General features: G+C 38.5%; 1 protein-coding gene across 3 annotated transcripts in view; it reads right to left on the bottom strand.

Annotated features, from left to right (window-relative positions):
• The window catches only part of ADK (adenosine kinase), a 544441-nt gene that overhangs the window by 481402 nt on the left and 47661 nt on the right, over positions 1–15378 (bottom strand). The window lies entirely within an intron of this gene.

Consider the following 15378-nt stretch of genomic DNA (forward strand, 5'->3'; position numbering starts at 1 on the left):
TGCTGCTACAGCATGTCTGCCACCAGTGGTGTAGGTCTGCACCCAGGAACCAAACCGGGCCGCCAAAATGGAACACCCCTAACTTAACCACAAGGCTGGCCCCAATGTTCATTTTTTTTTTTTTTTTTGAAAAATGGTCTACCACAACAAAATTCTATACTCAAAAAACATAATAGATAATTAACTGTCTAACTAGTGAGACACATAATTAGCGAAAATTATTAGGCAAAATGCAGCAAGTCCCTGAGGAGTCCAGGCAAGAGCCCTATCCTTGACAAATGGAAAGACTGTGGTGGGGCCTTCACAAGGGGTATCATAGATGGTGGGTATCGTACATTTAACAGACTGAAGAAGCCTGTTTTCCAAAATCGTTCACAGTATGGCTCAAAACTGAGGAAAACACAGAACTCCACCACAAGTGATGCCTTAACAGGAGCCCAACTGACAGCATGAAATGGACCAGTGGCCATGGGTGGGTCAGCCTCAATGGGAGGCATTCTTCTAATTTATTCAATAAAATTTGCCTCTATGTAATTTCTCATGGGTCTCCAGTTTGCTGAAGATCTGTTCCAGATGCCCCCAAATCAGTTACGATCCTCACCATTTGGAGACTATCAGTAACATCAACAGGACCAGTACCCCAGAGTCTAAGAGAATGAGGTATAGAGGAGAGTGATGCCAGTATCATGCAGAATGACTTGTTCCCTTTGTCTGTCCCCTCTAAGTTACAACTAAAGGGACATTCATTAACCAAGAGGATTCCCTGCACAGCAAAATAGGACATCTGAGAGATCCATGCAGCTGTGCATCTGAAAGTGTGTGCGGAGGATCCCCAGGAGGCAGAGAACCTAGGTGAGTGCACCCCAACCCCTCCTCCTCCCCAGGGGCAGCAATCTAGGCCTTGGGTCCTCACACAGTGGCCAGCACGACTATAAGAGGAGGGCGGGGCAGTCCAGCCCGTGTGAACACTTTTGGAGTGTTCACAGGAGAGTGCACAAGGTGCCATGGGGGCCCCGCCCATGGAAACACTCTACACTGAGCGGCCTGCCTCAGCCCCATGAAGGAGCCCCCACCAAGCTCAGCAGCTCAACAGAGCCACCCATGAGCGCAGAACCAGCCCAAGCACAAAAGAAGCACCCCTCCCCTCCCACCTAGCACACCAGCTCAGCCAGTGCCCTACCAAGTCCAGTGGCTCTGCACCAGAGTGACCCACTGGCAGAGCAAAGAGGCTCCGCCTGCACATGCGTGCATGACCTGCCAAGCAGCTGCAGCCAGCACACAAACGTAGAGAAGTCCTACTGGCCCAACTGCCAGCAGATGGGGCGGGATGAGAAAACACAGCTCCTATCCCTTCCCCCCCGACAGTGCAGGTGGAATCTGCAACCTGATACTACCACAATTGCACGAGGAAAGAATCACTTCAGCAAACACCATGAAGAACTACATTTACACTTCAGAGCAAAAGGAAAATGACAAGTCTCCAGAAATCAATCCTGAAGTCACAGAAATTTACAATCTAAATGACAGAGAAGTCAAAACAGTTATCATAAAGAAGCTCAATGAGTTACAAAAAAATTCAAACAGTTCAGTGAGCCCTGGAATAAAATTAATGAGCAGAAGGAATACTTCACCAAAGATATTGAAACTCTAAAAAAAAAAAACCAAACAAATTCTGGAACTAAAGAAAACAATTAATGAGATAAAAATAATCTAATATCCATAAAAAATAGAGCTGACATTATGGAGGACAGAATTAGTGACACAGAGGACAGAAATGTAAAATGCTTCAGGTAGAGGAGGAGGAGAGGGAACTAAGATTTTTAAAAAAAGAAGAAATTCTTCGAGAAATATCTGAGCTAATTAGGAAATGCAACATAAGGATTATAGGTATTCCAGTGGGAGATGAGAGGGAGAAAGGAGCAGAGAGTTTGTTCAAAGAAATAATAACTGAGAACTTGCCAAACCTGCGGAAGGAACTGGACTTACAAGTATACAAGCCAACAGAACTCGTAATTACATCAATGCAAAAAGACCCTCTACAAGGCATATAACAGTAAAACTGGCAAAAGTCAATGACAAGGAAAAAATATTAAGAGCAGCAAGGCAGAAGAGAATAATCTACAGAAGAACTCCTATCAGGCTTAATCAGTTGATTATCTCAGCAAAAACAGTACAGGTTAGGAGAGATTGGAATGATACATTCAAAATACTGAAAGACAAAACCTTTCAGCCAAGAATACTCTACCCAATGAAACTATCCTTCAGATACAATGGAGAAATAAAAGCTTTCCCAGATAAGCAAAAGCTGAGGGAGTTCATTGCTACTGGACCTCCCTAACAATAAACGATCAAGGAGGGCCTCATACCTGAAACAAAAAGGCAAAGATTTACAAAGCCTTGAGCAAGAAGATAAATAGACAAAAATCAGAAAATTGCAAAAAAAAAAAAAAGGAAAATTGCAGCTGTCTATCAGAACAGGTTAGCAAACACTTAATTATAACATAAAAGATAAATGAAAGGAAAGCATCAAGAATAACTATAAACACTTCATTTTAATCATAAACTCACAACACAAAACAGAATAATTTGTGACAACAATAACTTAGACGGGGAAGAGGAAAGGGATGGAACCTGCTTAGGCTAATGGAGAAAGAGCCTATCAGAAAAAGGATTATCTGATCTACGAGATCTTTTATACAAACCTCATAGTAACCTCTAAACAAAAAATCAGAGCAGAGCCACAAATCATAAATAAAGAGAAAACTGAGAAAACCATCACAGAAAACCACCAAACTGAAACGGAAGTCAGAAATACACGGGAAAAGAAAAAAGGGAAATACAGAACAACCAGAAAACAAGAGATAAAATGGCAGTATTAAGCCCTCATATATCGAAAATGACTCTACATGTCAATGGATTGAATTCTACAATCAAAAGACAGAGTGGTTGGATGGATTAAAAAACAAGACCTGGGGCCGGCCCAGCGGCGCAAGCAGTTAAGTGCGCCAGTTCAGATCCCGGGCATGCACCGACGCACCGCTTGTCAAGCCATGCTGTGGTGGTGTCCCATATAAAAAGTAGAGGAAGATGGGCATGGATGTTAGCCCAGGGCGAGTCTTCCTCAGCAAAAAAAAGAGGAGGATTGGCAGATGTTAGCACAGGGCTGATCTCCTCACAAAAAAAAAAAAAAAAAAAAATTCCATGATCATCTCAATAGATACAGAGAAAGCATCTGACAAGATCCAACATCCATTTATGACAAAAAATCTCAATGAAATGGGCATAGAAGGAAAGTACTTCAACATAATAAAGGCCATATATGACAAACCCACAGCCAAGAGGATACTCAACGGTGAAAAACTGAAAGCCATCCCTCTGAAAACAGCAACAAAACAAGGATGCCCACTCTTACCACTCCTATTCAACATAGTACTGGAGGTTTTGGTCAGAGCAATTAGGCAAGAAAAAGAAATAAAAGGTATCCAAGTTGGAAAGGAAGAAGTGAACGACATGATGTGGAACGACATGTTTGTGGACGACATGATCCTACATATAGAAAAACGACATAATCCTATATATAGAAAACCCTAAAGAATCCACCAGAAAACTACTAGAAATAATCAACAACTACAGCGAAGTTGCAGGGTACAAAATCAACTTGCAAAAATCACTTACACTTCTATACACTAATTACGAACTAGCAGAAAAAGAAGTCAAGGATACAATCCCATTTACAATCAGAACAAAAAGAATAAAATATCTAGGAATAAATTTAACCAAGGAGTGAAAGACCTCTACACTGAAAACTATAAGACATTATTGAAAGAAATTGAAGAAGACACAAAGAAATGGAAAGATATTCCATGCTCACTGACTGGAAAAAAACATAGTTAAAATGTCCATATTACCTAAAGCAATCTACAGATTCAATGCAATTCCAGTCAGAATCCCAATGACATTGTTCATGGAAATATAGCAAAGAAATCTAAAATTTATATGGAACAACAAAAGACCATGAATAGCTAAAGCAATCCTGAAAAAGAAGAACAAAGCTGGAGTCACCCAATACCTGACTTCAAAATATACTACAAAGCTATAGTAATCAAAACAGCATGGTACTGGCATGAAAACAGATACACAGATCAATGGAACAGAATTGAAAACCCAGAAATAAAACCATACATCTATGGACAGCTAATCTTCAACAAAGGAGCCAAGAATATACAACGGAGAAAGGAAAGTCTCTTCAATAAACGGTGTTGGGAAAACTGGACAGCCACATGCAAAAGAATGAAAGTAAACCATTATCTTACACCATACACAAAAATTAACTCAAAATGGATTAAAGACTTGAATGTAAGACCTGAAACCATAAAACTCCTAGAAGAAAATATAGGCAGTATACTCTTTGACATTGGTCTGAACCGCATATTTTCAAATACCATGTCTACTCAGGCAGGGGAACCAAAACAAATAAATAAACAAATGGGACTACATCAGACTAAAGAGCTTCTGCAAGGCAAAGACAAAACAAAAAGACATGGGGCCGGCCCCGTGGCTTGGCGGTTAAGGGCAGGCGCTCCGCTGCTGGCGGCCCGGGTTCGGATCCCGGGCGCGCACCGACGCACCACTTGTCCAGCCATGCTGAAGTGGCGTCCCATATACAGCAGCTGGAGGGATGTGCAGCTGTGACGTGCAGCTATCTACTGGGGCTTTGGGGAGAAAAAGGAGGAGGATTGGCAATAGACGTTAGCTCAGAGCCAGTCTTCCTCAGCAAAAAGAGGAGGACTGGCATGGATGTTAGCTCAGGGCTGATCTTCCTCACAAAAAACAAACAAAACAAAAAGACAACCCACCAACTGGGAGAAACTATTTGCAAATGAAATAACCGACAAGAGGTTAATTTTCAAAATATATAAAGAAATACAGCTCAATAAGAAAAAGACAAAAAACCTGATCAAAAAATGGGCAGAGGATCTGAACAGACATTTTTCCAAAGAAGATATACAGATGTCCAATAGGCACATGAAAAGATGTTCAACATCACTAATTACTAGGTAAATGCAAATCAAAACTACGAGATATCACCTCACATCTGTCAGAATGGCTATAATTAATAAGTTTTAGAGAGGATGTGGAGAAAAGGGAACCCTCATACACTGCTGGTGGGAATGCAAACTGGAAGCCACTATGGAAAACACTATGGAGATTTCTCCTAAAATTAAAAATAGAAATATCATACAATCCAGCTATCCCACTACTGGGTATTTATCCAAAGAACATGAAATCAACAATACAAAGAGATCTATGCACCCCTATGTTCACTGCAGCATCTTTCACAATAGCGAAGATGTGGAAGCAACCCGTGCCCATCAACTGATGAATAGATAAAGATGTGGTCTATAGACACAACAGACTACTACTTAGCCATGAAAAAAAGACAAAACCGTCCCATTTGCAACAACACAGATGGACCTTGAGGGTATTATGTTAAGCGAAATAAGCCAGAGAAAGACAAACTCCGTATGATTTCACTCATATGTGGAAGATAAACACATGAATAAAAAGAACACATTAGTGGTTACCAGACGGGAAGGGGATGGGGGGATGGGCAAAAGGGGTAAAGGGGCACATATGTATGGTGACGGATAAAAACTAGACTACTGGTGGTGAGCACAACGCAGTCTATAGAGAAACTGATATATAACAATGCACACCTGAAATTACACAATGTTATAAACCAATATGACCTCAATAAAATAAATAAATAATTAAAAAAAAAAACTTAAAAAAAAAAAGAGCGAATGAGGTATAGCCTATAATTATAGTCCACAATGATTTAGAAGATTGAATTACAGTCTCTTAGTAAAACCACAGACCAAGCAACTATGGCTGAATATACAATAAAGAGACATTTGTCCCTTTTTCTATTTAAAGAAAGCTGGATGGGGGAGGGTTAAAAGATAATATGTTTAGTTATTCACACTTAAGTTGTATTTGTGATCAAAATAAATGTCTAATATAAAAAGAAAATACTTTAAGAGTTTAGAAGATGAAGGATCAACAGGCAGATACAGTAAAACCTGACCATCATTTCATTAGGAACTTCTCTGCCTTATGTGTGTATTGTTATTCAAACAATAGAAACTCCTAGAACTTTTTTTTAAAAAGCATGGGAGAAGTGTTCATTGGGTTGCTTGGCTGTTTCTTTTTATTCACTCTTTGTAAGTGTTCACTGTGTACAGTCATGTAACCACCACAAGAATCAAAATATGGAACATTTCCATCACCACAAAAAAGTATCCTCTTGCCCCCATGTCAACTTCTCCACCCCCAAATGGTCCCCTACTGGTTTTAAGGACTATAATTGGGACACTTCTTTTTAAAAAGTCAATCCTTTGAACATCTCCTGTATTCCCAAAATAGTTTATTACACTCCATTTGAAAATTTAGCAAAGACAGTATTACTACTAATGCACCCTCTCTGGGCCTACGGTTCCTATGGTCAAATAAGTACTGAGGAAAAAAGAGCACACTGAATCACAGTAACCATATTTAAACTCATATTCCTCAATGTACTTGTCCAGCAAAACTTTTTTTCTGAATATAACTGGACAAGAATACATTTACACAAAGAACAAGAATCTGCTGGGAATGAACTGCTCAAGTCTAAGACTGGAAATAATTTTTATGTATTATTAAGAATGATGATTAGAAAAAATTTAACTGGCAAAGTATTCTTTTATTATTTATCATTAATAAAAAAAAGTAAATGATAATAATGTTTGCCCTGTTATTGCCAAAAAATATTACAATTCAGTTAAGGTCATTTGAACCCATTCTTATAATAAACGAGAACTGTGTGCTTGTCACCTGTTCCTTGCCATCCTTTCTTTCACCACAAATTTCCTCGCTCAAGAGATCCAGGTGGAATTGATCCATCCTAGTTCACAGAGAGTAGGGGTCTGATTGGCTTAACGCGGGGCACAGCAAAGCCTAAGCCAATCAGAGAAATCACTGTATTTCTCTAGCCTTAGTGATCAGTTCCTTCCGAGATGGGCATGTAACCTAAGCCAATCAAATCAGAATGAACCCAAGATTTTTTCTAGGAATGCTCAGATACAGAACACCTTCCCTTCTAACAGATATAAATGCAGAAGATGCTGGCAGCCTTAAGTACCTCAAGGTCCCAAGATGGCTACCTTGGGATCAATTTGACACCACAGAAGGCAGAATGGAAAAAAGGTAAAGAAACCAGGTTATTGATGAAGTTGTTGGACCACTGAATTAAGCTTTACCTGAAACCTATACCCTCTTTGGATTTTTCAATTACATTTGGGTTAATAATTTTGTTTATTCCAATTTGAGGCTGGTCTTCTATTACTAACATGTAAATTATCATATTTCATTTTGTGAATCTGCATTAATTTTGTAATACATTTTTAATATAAAGCTGTAATATAGACAAGGTTGTTAGTATTTGCATTATGAATCCATGTTCCATTAATTTAAGTTCCTCCGACGCTAAAGTCTTTTACTTATTAATTCTCAGGCAGATTTCTTGGTTTCCTTTTCCTTCTCTTTGTGGAGAGAGTTATATGAATTTTAGTTTTACTGTCATAGAAACGTAGAGCTTAAAAAATGTGTTCATTTGACATTTTCTTTGTAAATCTCCAATAAACTGTAATATTAGAGTTTAGTTTCATACACTTAAATTCCTACTTATTCACATATATAGGCTGCTTTGTGTCTTACTTTGTGAGGGGTCAGAATTGGCCACCCCAAAATGTGTCTCTTTGGCTTGATTATTTTTAAAGACAAAAGACTCTGAAAGAAACTTTGACCTTCCCCCTAACTGCCTAAAAGAACTTAAGATACACAGCCTGTCCCCAGGACAGGCCATCACCATAGATAACTCTGGGTATGATAGACTGGGAGGATCCTTGCTAAGCAGATCCCAGGTCACATTGTCTATAGATGGCCCAGCAAACATTTGTTTATCAAACATTGCTTTTCCACCTCCATGTAAATTGCCTTCCCTCCCTTTGAAGTCCCAAACCACTACCCCCAACACCCTTCTTTGTCTTTAGCTGAAGATGGTATTGAAGGTGGTGGCTTCAGCCACCTTGGCGAGTTACTCAGTATTCCTGGGTTTCTCCCATGTACACATGTTATTAAACTTTGATTTTCTCCTGTTATTCTGTCTCACGTCAATTTAATTCTTAGATGAGCCAGAAGGACCTAGAGGGTAAAGGAATAGTTCTTCCTCCCCTACAGATATTGCGCTTTATAATAAGAAATATATATTTGGTCTTCATCCCATTCCTGGCACCAAGCTCCTAAAACCTCTGGAATTTCCTAAGTGAGGAGAGGAATAAGGGCGTCTTTTGTGAGGTTAATGAGGTGACTTTGGAAAGCCCCTAGGAAACCTAAGGATGAGGGCTGGTTGTAAGGGGAATCAACCTGGTGATTAGAGGATTGGAATTTTCAGTCCCACCCCCCAACCCTCACCCCCACCTCCAGGGAGGAGAGAAGGCCTGGAGACCAAGTTCAATCACCAGTGGCCAATGATTTAATCAATCGTGTCTATGTAATGAAGCCTCCATAAAAACCCAAAAGGACGGGGTTCAGAGAGCTTCCAGGTTGATGAACACATGGAGATTTGGGGAGAGTGGCTCATGCGCAGAGCATGGAAGCTCTTGTTCCTTCCCACATACCTTGCTCTATGCATGTCTTCCATCTGGCTGTTCTTGAGTTATATCTTTTTAAAATGTTGAAATAAATTTCTAGGCCAAAGATGGAGCCACTCCTGCTCAGAGTGCTCCATCATCAAACCAAGGTTTCATGTTTCTATATATGGTCCACTTGACCATAAACAGAGTACATCCAGTCTGCTACTCCCCAAACACCAAAGCAACTCTTATTTCCTTCTTCCTTGATCTTTCTAAATAAGGTCAAATATGCAACCCCAGCCAATCACGCTCTGTTTCTGCTTTGCCCCCTTCTAACACTCTGTAAAACTTGCTCTTTCCCAAAATCCCTTGGGAAGAGCGCTCCATTGCTTGTGAGGCACTGTACTCCCCAATTTATGCATTGTTTTCCCTTGAATAAAGGACATCAAAATTGTTACTAAATTGTTTTAGTTTTGTCATTTGACAATAATAATCTAGTAAGTAAAACAGTACTTACTAATAGTACTAATACTTTACTAGTACTAGTAAAACAGCAAGTAAAATGTTTCTCTGAGTTCTGGGAGCCCCTCCAGCAAATTAATTGAACCCAAGGAGGGGGTCCCGGGAATCTCTGATCTATAGCTGTTTGGTCAGGAGCACAGATGACAACCTGGACTTGCAATTGGCATATGATGTGGGGGAGGGGGCAGTCTTGTGGGACTGAGCCCTTAACACATGGGATCTAATGGTATCTCCAGGTAGATAGTGTCACAATTGAGTTAACTGCTTGGTGGTGTTGGAAAACCCACATGTTGGACTTGCCCTATGCATCTCTTCCATTTGGCTGTTCCTGAGTTGTAGCCTTTAAAATGAACTGGTAAACATTAAAAAAATAAAATAAAATAAAATAAAGGATGGTGTCTTAGGCTAGGTTTTCCCAAAAGCAGATCCCAAGACAAAGGCTTATAAGCAGGGAATTTATTTGAAAAGTGATTTCAGAAAAGCAGGAGTGAGGGATAAGGGAATAAAACAAGGAAGGAGGAAAAGCCTATAAAAATGCGCTATTGAGGCCGGCCCAGTGGCGCAAGGGGTTAAGTGCGCCCACTCTGCTGCGGCGGCCCAGGGTTCGCCGGTTCAGATCCTGGGCGCGCACCGACGCACTGCTTGTCAAGCCATGCTGTGGCAGCGTCCCATATAAAGTAGAGGAAGATGGGCATGGATGTTAGCCCAGGGCCAGTCTTCCTCAGCAAAAAAAAAAGAAGAAGAAGAAGAAGAGGATTGGTAGATGTTAGCTCAGGGCCGATCTTCCTCACAAAAAAAAAAAAAAAGTGTTATTGAGTTGGCCATGATTGCAGGTGATATTGCTCATTCCCACCACTACAAGTAACTGTTGATCAAACTTTTCAGGAAACTTCATGAAATGTGCTTCAGAGATCCCTGTCTAAAGGACAAAAGAGAAAGAATTTATACAATGACTACTGTTCCCCACTGCAAGAAGTACACAGCATGAGCCCTGATGAAAGATGCTGTCAGGTTGTAATTATCCGAAGCCTGTGTGGAACCTGTTGCAGCAACGGTGGCTAGTGTGAGAGGGTGGGACAATGGAATTTAAAGTAGCACATAAGAGGTATCTTCATACAGAAAGTTAAATAAAAACTATACAATTATTTCCAAAAGCAAATGACTTTAAACTACTCATGTCAGGTTTTCCTCTCTGTCATTGTAGGTAACTGAGAAACTACTATATGACTTCATTCTAATATAGCAAATTAACTCTGTTAAAAACACTAATTCTTTAAAATGGCTAGTTTCTTAAATACAAACACATATAAACTAGTATCCAGGCCAGTAAATACTAAGACATATATTACCCTTCTTAAATGATGAAGATACTATGTAAGTAAACATTCATTTTGACCTTGTTCTGCTAGATGTGAACAAGATGGGGTCCGGTCTATGGCCAAAAACTATGACTGACCCGCACTGGGATTACTATTTTGTTCCAAATGTTAGCAGTGTTTTTTCCTGGAATGGAGGCTAGGATGAAAGATTCTGAATGACCCTTTTTTTTGGTCAGTAATTTTTTCAAGTCTCATAATTCAGGCCTCTGGCCAACATAAACCTATAATTATTATTTTGTTGGATAGCTAACAAATTTTATGCACTGACATAATTATTAGAGTAAAAGTTCCTGAGAAAAATTTGTCTTAGCTCTTGAAATTTTACTGTTGATTAGCTCTCTGGCCAGCAAAAATGTTTACTTACACTATGGTGCCAAAATACTTGGGGGAAAAACTGGAGAGAAACAAAAGACAGATAAATGCACAATCTCAGTTAATTTTAACACCCCTCTTTCAATAATTGGTAGAACAGACAGACACAAAAATAAGTAAGACTCACACTACTAGATAGTATCTTAGAGAAACGAAAACTTAAGTTCACACAGAAACCTGTACACAAATGCTCATAACCGCTTTATTTGTAACAGTAAAAAACTGGAAACACTCCAAATGTCCTTCAACAGGTGAAAAAGTAAGCAAACTATGGTACACTCATACAATGGAATAACAGCAATAAAAAGGAAGGAACTGTGATACAACAACTTGGATGGATCTCAAAGGCATTATGCTGAGTGAAACTAAAACCCATATCTACGTGTTACACACTGTATGATTCCATTTATATAACACTCTCAAAGTGACAAAATTACATTAATGGAGAACAGATCAGTAGTTGCCCGGGGTTAAGGCTGGGAGAAGGGTGTGACCATAATGGATAACACAAAGCAGTTTCTTTGTGGTAATAGAACAGTTTAGTACCCTAATTGTGTTAATGGTGACACAAATCTGGACATGACAAAATTTCATGGAACTATACATACCACCACCCAATAAAAAACAGTGTATGCAAAAACTGGTGAAATTCTAATAACATCTCTAATCAACTTAATAGTACTATACCAACATCAATTTTCTGTTTTTGGTAATATACTATGGTTATGTAAGATTTATCATTGGGGGAAGTTGGGTGAAGAGTGCACAGGAACTCTCTGTACTATTTTTGCAACTTCTTGTGAGTTGTAAAGTATTTTAAAAGAAAGAAAAAGGATATAGAAAAATATTTAAAAAAACAATTGGGATGACATCACCAGGAATGGCAGAACAAGGGCTTCCAAAAACCCTCTGTTCCATAAAAGCAACAAAAACACTAGCAGAAAATGTCAAAATCAACTTTCTCAGAACTCTGAAGATTAACCAAAGGCTTGCAACAATCTGAGGAGCACTTATTTTAAAAACAATGGCTGAATCGCAGTAAAAAACAGCAAGCTTTGTGGCATTTTAACTTGCCCTATTCCCGTCCCCCTCTCCCAGCTCCATGATAGCCTTAAAAAGTAACAGCCCACTAACAGTTAGTGGTTTTCACCACTAACACAGTGAAAACCAGAAGCCTGGCAGCCACTGGAGGGGTCAGAACAGGATTGGAGCTCTTTCAAAGCCCCATTTTCAGAGAACTGCTATTATTTGAGCTTACTGGCAGTTCCCTAAAAAACCCTACTCCCACAGCTTCTCATTATTGGACCCAAATCAGAGCTTGCCCAGTCCTAACAGCCTTTTCTCCCAGGGGTGTTTGTCAAAAACAATCAGCTGTAATTGTTTAACATCCCAGCTGTCCGGAGCAGTTAGGGTAAACAACAAGCTAACCAAAATACTTAAAAGGAAAACTGGGGGCATGAGATGTCCATAAAGGGTTTTAAAAAATTCTGAATATTCCTGAGAATCTAGAAGGCCACATACATGTGCCCAGAGCTGTGGGCATGATCAAGAAAGACCTGAAAAGGTCCTAAGCAATCATCTCTGAGCATGAGACTCTGCACAAGCAGGAAATAAAGGCCATAGCAGAGTTGTAAGCCTGGCTGAGTGTTGAACATATGCCTCAACAAGTACATAGAGCCTCTCGGCAAAGATTGGGAGAAATAAGTATTGGCAAGAATGTAGAGAAATTGGAATCCTCATACACTGCTGTTGTAAATATAAAATAATGTAGCCAGCTTAGAAAATAGCTTGGCAGTTCCTCAAAAAGGTAAACATAAAATTACCATATGACCCAGTAATTCCACTCCTAAGTATATACCCAGAAGAAATGAAAACATGTGACAACACAAAAACTTGTACATGAATGTTTATAGTAGCATTATTCATAACAGACAAAAAGTGGAAATAAAAATATCCATCACCTGATGAATAGATAAACAAAATGTGGTATACACATACAACAGAATATTATTCAGCTATAAGAAGGAATTAAATACTGATACATGCAACAACACAGATCAACTTTGAAAATATTATACTCCGTGAAAGAAGCCAGAGACAAAAGCCCAAATATTACATGATTCCACTTACGAAATGTCCAGAATACAGCAAATTCGCAGAGACTAAGTAGATTAGGGGTTGCCAGGGGATGAGTGGGAGAAATGGAGAGTGACTGCTAACAGGCATGAGGTTTCATTCTGGGGTGATGAAAATGTCCTGGAATTAGACAGTGGTGAATGGCTGCACAACCTATGAATATATTAAAAACCACTGAGGTGTACAGTTTAAAATGGTATATTTTAAGGTATGTGAATTATATCTCAAATGATAATAATAATTAGCAATAATTAAGTAAATACAACAATTAAACTATTTGATCTAATTGGTATTTATAGAAAACTACACCCAACAACTGCAATATTCATTTATTGAACGAAAGATGCCAAAACGTCTACACTAAAACCTGAAAATATTGCTGAGCAAAATTAAAGACTTCAAAAACACATTAACATTCACCAAAATAGACCACAGGCTATTTTACTGAGATAAAACAAATCTCAGTAGGTATCAAAGGACTGAAATCATAGACAATACATTCTCTGTATACACATACAGATGTTCTTACAATGTATAAACAATATATTCTCCAATCATGGAATTACATTGAAAAACAATTTTTAAAAATAACTAAAAAATCCCCAAATAATTACAAAATAAATAATTAACTTCTGAATAACCTATGGATCAGAGAAATCACAATCGAAATTTGAAAATAATTTGAACTAAACACACATATCAAAATTTGTATGATTCAATTAAAGAAGTATGCAGAGGGGAACATTTTATAAATGAAATGCATATATTAGAAAACAAGAAAGGTTTACAATCAGTGATCTAAACTTCTAACTCAAAAAAACTAGAAAAAGAACAAATTAAATCCAAAAGAATAGAAGCAAGGCAATAAGATGAGAGCAAAAATAAATGAAATAGAAAACATATTACCAAAATAGAAGTTCAACAAAACCAAAATCTGAGTTTTTGAAAAGACTAATACAATTGATAAACCCCTAGCAAGACTGATCCAAAAAAGTTGAAAAGGAAAAAAAAGGTAGCAATATGAGGGATGAAAGGGGGGACATAAAACAGTTCCTACAGGCAATAACAGGATACTAAGGGAATATTATGTGCAACTTTATAACTATTCAACAATTTAGAATAAATTTTTTTTAAAATGCAACTTCCCAAAACTCACACAGGAAAAAAAGGAAAATCTGAATAATCATATATCAGTTAAAGAAACTGAATCTGTAATTTAAAACCTTCCGCCTTTTCACCCAAAAAACAATCCAGGCCCAGATGTCTTCATTGAGGAATTCCATCAAAAATGTAAAGAAACAATACCAATCTTACAAAGCTACAATAATTAAGACAGTATGGTATTGGCATAACAACATACAAATAGATCAATGGATCAGAATAGTGAGTCCAGGAAAAGACCTATACCTATCTAATCGATTGATTGAGAAACCCTTACACCATAGCAAAAAATTAGTTTAAGATTGGTCATAGATCTAAATGTGAAAGCTAATATTATAAAGTTTCTAGAAGAAAACATAAGAGAATAGTTTCACAACTACGAGATAGGGGTAAGGAAAGATTTCTAAGAACACAAAAGGCAACAAGCATAAAATAAAATAAATTAAATCAATGAACTCGATTTCACCAAAATTTAAAACTTCTGCTTCCAAAAGACATTAAGAAAACGGAGGGGCCGGCCCAGTGGTGTAGCAGTTAAGTGCGCGAGCTCCGCTATGGCAGCCCGGGGTTCAGATCCCGGGTGCACACCGACGTACCACTGGTCAAGCCATGCTGTGGCGGTGTCCCATATAAAGTGGAGGAAGATGGGCACAGTTGTTAGCCCCAGGGCCAGTCTTCCTCAGCAAAAAGAGGAGGATTGGCAGATGTTAGTTCAGGGCTGATATTCCTCACAAAAAAAAAAAACAAAGAAAATGGAAAGGCATGGATCAGACAGGGAAAAAAATATCTGCTACATATGTACATGTGTGTCTGTAAAATCTGACATATAACTTGTATCCAGAACATAAAAAGAACTACAAATCAGCAACAAAAAGATAACTCAATCAAAATATAGGGAAAAAACTTGAACTGACAGTTCAAAAGAAAGATAAGCAAATGATCTATAATCACAATAGCATTAGCCATCAAGGAATCGCTAACTAAAACCACCTTAAAATATAACTACACACTCACCGGAACGGCTAAAACAAAAATGCCAAACATTGTCAAGAATTCGGAATAAGAGGAACGCTTGTAATAGCACTGGTAGGAATGTCAAATGTGTTCGGTTTTCCATTTTGGAAAACAGTTTGGTG

This window comes from Diceros bicornis, chromosome 6 (assembly GCF_020826845.1).
Source record: "Diceros bicornis minor isolate mBicDic1 chromosome 6, mDicBic1.mat.cur, whole genome shotgun sequence".
NCBI classification, from domain to species: domain Eukaryota; kingdom Metazoa; phylum Chordata; class Mammalia; order Perissodactyla; family Rhinocerotidae; genus Diceros; species Diceros bicornis.